Below are 3544 nucleotides of genomic sequence, written 5' to 3'. Positions count from 1 at the left end.
TTGGTAGAGAGAGAGAGAGAGAGAGAGGGTTTGCAGCTGTTTGAACCCAAAATTAACATTATTTCATCAGGCAGTAAGTGTCTCAAGTGAATACGAGCCAAATTCGTGGTCCAAGGCTCCAAGCATGCCGTGTATTGTCGATAAGCTTGAAATATATGACTTAGAGAGGAGATTTGCTTGTCTACAAAGTTATGCATTGAAGAAGGAATGCAACGTGAACCATGCGGCATGCAATCCGGATAAGGTGGACGTGATACAATTCAAGAAGGTTACATTAATCATCCTTAACTGTGTTTTGATTAAGGACTACTTCTAGTTTTAGGGCGGAGATCATTGAGATGTGAACCAGATCGCATCATGTTTGTTATTTATGGTCGCTTGCCCACAAAACTAATGAAATGATGACGATCGAATTGTTAAGCAAAAGAATTATTAACACAGTTTACCAAAACTAGTGAATTGATTTGAAGCCAAAGAAGAATCATTTGACTTGCCAGAATCATGATTGTAAGCTTTCTGTGTGTGTTGCTTCTCTTAGCTCTGATTCAGGCATTTCAGAAATTATGGTGGACTCCGACTCGAATTCAGAATCTGATGCGTCTCCAGGGAATTAAAGGTCCTTCTTACAGACTTCACTATGGGAACTCCAAAGAAATCAGTAACATGCTAAATGAAGCGTGGAGCAGACCCATAGATGTATCAGATGATATCTATTCTCATGTTCAACCTCATTTTCAAGCATGGACCAAGACTTATGGTATTACCGTATTACAGACTCTTAACTCATCTATGGTTTAATACATTTGGCCAAAGATTTAATTTAGTCATTGGTGCTACACAGGGAAGATATTTCTTCAATGGAATGGTGTTCAGCCTGTTTTGGTTGTAACAGAACCTGAGTTGTGCAAAGAGATCCTCAACAACAAAGACGGAGTTTATCAGAAACAGAAGCTGCCTGAACTTGCGAAGAAGCTATTAGGAGATAACACAGATGAGGAACAATCAATCAGGTTGAGAAAGGTCTCTAATCATGCCTTCCATGGCGACAGCTTAAAAGTAAGAGATAACCGCATGCAGTTTAGTGAGTTTACTAGGAATTTTTTTCAAGAAAGAAACTAATTAAAGTGGCTACATTTGATACTGTGATACTAGATTATGTTTGCAGAGATGAAAGCTAGTGCTGAAAGGATGGTAGAAAGTTGGAAAAATCATGAAGGGAAAGAGATTGACATGTTTGAAGAATTTAGGTTGTACACTTCAGAAGTGATATCAAGGACAGCATTTGGCGGCAGCTACTTAGAGGGCAAGACCATTTTCGACAACTTGTTGAAGTTATACAGCATAATATTCAGAAATAATATCAAAATCAGGATTCCTGGCATAAGGTGGCTAGCTAGCTCTGTGAATTTTAATCAACAATCGATCTTTGCATGTGTTTAGTTATTTAATCTACTTCGACTGCAATACATGTCAAGGGTCATGACTGCTCATGTGTTTAGTTTGTTTTAACTTGCAGCAAGTTTTATAGGAACAGTGATGACATTGAATCAGACGAGCTTGAGAGAAGTATACGCGACTCCATATTGGAAATTGTCAAGAAAAGAGAAATGGAGGCAATCACTGGAGAAGAAAATAGCTTTGGGAATGATTTTCTAGGATTGCTTTTACAGGCTCATCATAGTTCCAATGACAAGCAACGGATTTCGATTGATGAGTTGATTCAGCAATGCAGGACTTTTTACTTTGCTGGACTAGAGACTACTAATTCTCTACTGTCTTGGATTATCCTTCTTCTGGCACAGCACCCTGATTGGCAAGAGGATGCAAGAAAAGAGGTGCTGCAGTTGTTTGGCAAACAAACTCCAAATTACGATGGCCTTGCTAAACTCAAAACAGTAAGAACGTCTGTAACTCGATTAATAATTTAATATATCTAATTTTCTCTTTGATCTAATCTTCTATATATTCTATGGATGCAGATGAGTATGATTATTCATGAGACCCTAAGGTTATATGACTTATATCCTCCAGGTCTTCTGATAATAAGAAACGTTGCAAGGGAAGTTAGACTGGGAAAACTCCTACTTCCGGCTCATATGGAGTTGCGTATCCCACTTCTAGCACTTCACCATGAAGCTCAGTTCTGGGGACAAGATGTGAGATTGTTCAAGCCAGAGCGATTCTCTGAAGGGGTTGCGAAAGCCACTAACGATAACATGGCCGCATTCATGCCCTTTGGAGTTGGACCTAGAATGTGTGTGGGATCAAACTTTGCAGCCATTGAAACAAAGATTGCTCTGTCAATGATTCTGCAACGCTACTCATTTACTCTTTCCCCGGGCTATGTTCACTCCCCTTATCCGTTTCTTACCTTTCGGCCACAGCATGGACTTCAAGTAAAACTGCACTCACTCTGAGCTGTTGAACAGGCTCCCAATAAAATCATATCTTGCAGTCTACGTATTGGATATGCTAGCTTATGACACTGCAACTGCTATAATGACTGTCAAGAATCAAAATTGTGCTTGAGCACCACCTATCTAAATCTAATGACTAGAACATTACATGTTTGAGTTACAGACTTACAGTATGTAATCCAATTCAAAGTATTTTCTCACTGCCAAAGTGCCATTACATGTTTAAGCCTTTGGCACCAAACCCAATTAAGTGTGGAGATTTTCACCTTGTCGAGGTGACGGCAATTCATTTTGTTGCGTCACATAATGGTATATGGTTTGATTGTTTTCTGTAAAGAATTTATAAGTGATCCATCAAGCTCAATTAACTGGCTGTACAGAGCCATACCAGATTCGGGGAAGGGAGATTTCAACTATAATGCTTAGACATGAAAAGTGAAACCTCCATTTCTTCTTTTGCGTGATGATTGTTTCTTCTTCCCTCCGAGAAATATTCATCGATCCCTTAAGACTAGACCTTAATAATAATACAGATATCAAGAAAGAGACTAATTTTTATATGAGCAAATGTCACTTTAGTACTAATTTAAAGATTTTATTGCCCAAATCAATGAAAACATTTTTCTAATGCCCATCTCAATTATTTTGGGTGGAAAGACTTTTGTACCCATCATATAATTCCAACCACCCCATCCTCTCTCTTATCTCCTCTCTCAGTTCTCTCTCTACTCGATCTCATCTCTCTCTCTTTTCAACCACCCATTCTCTCTCTTATCTCCTCTCTCAATTCTCTCTCTACTCTCTCTCACTCTCCAAAAAGCTCCGCCGTTCATCTTTGTCGGCCTCATAGCCGGACTCGACCGCACCCGATCTCCTCCACCTGCAACGTCGTCGAGTCCATTTGTCCTCTTTCTCACATCTCCAACGCACCCGCGCCGCCGATGAGAACATCCAAGACGAGGCCCGCCCGCCGCCACCGCCCTACTCCGCACAACTTCTCCGCCAAGTACGTCCCCTTCGAGGCCGTCGCCGGCGGCGGCACCTCCCCGGAGTCCCATTTCAATGATAATCTTTTTTATTAGCCCATTTGAATATAAGGTACTTATTTTAAGCTCAAATACACAAAT

At 40.3% G+C, this 3544-nt stretch overlaps 1 pseudogene; it reads left to right on the top strand.

Moving 5' to 3' along the window:
- Positions 1-2417, top strand: part of LOC101290921 — an 11181-nt pseudogene extending 8764 nt beyond the window's left edge.
- Positions 2418-3544: the final 1127 nt, after the last annotated feature.

The sequence above is a fragment of the Fragaria vesca genome, unplaced genomic scaffold, assembly GCF_000184155.1.
Source record: "Fragaria vesca subsp. vesca unplaced genomic scaffold, FraVesHawaii_1.0 scf0513126, whole genome shotgun sequence".
Classification (NCBI taxonomy): Eukaryota; Viridiplantae; Streptophyta; class Magnoliopsida; order Rosales; family Rosaceae; genus Fragaria; species Fragaria vesca.
This window is presented reverse-complemented; position numbering and strand designations above follow the sequence as displayed.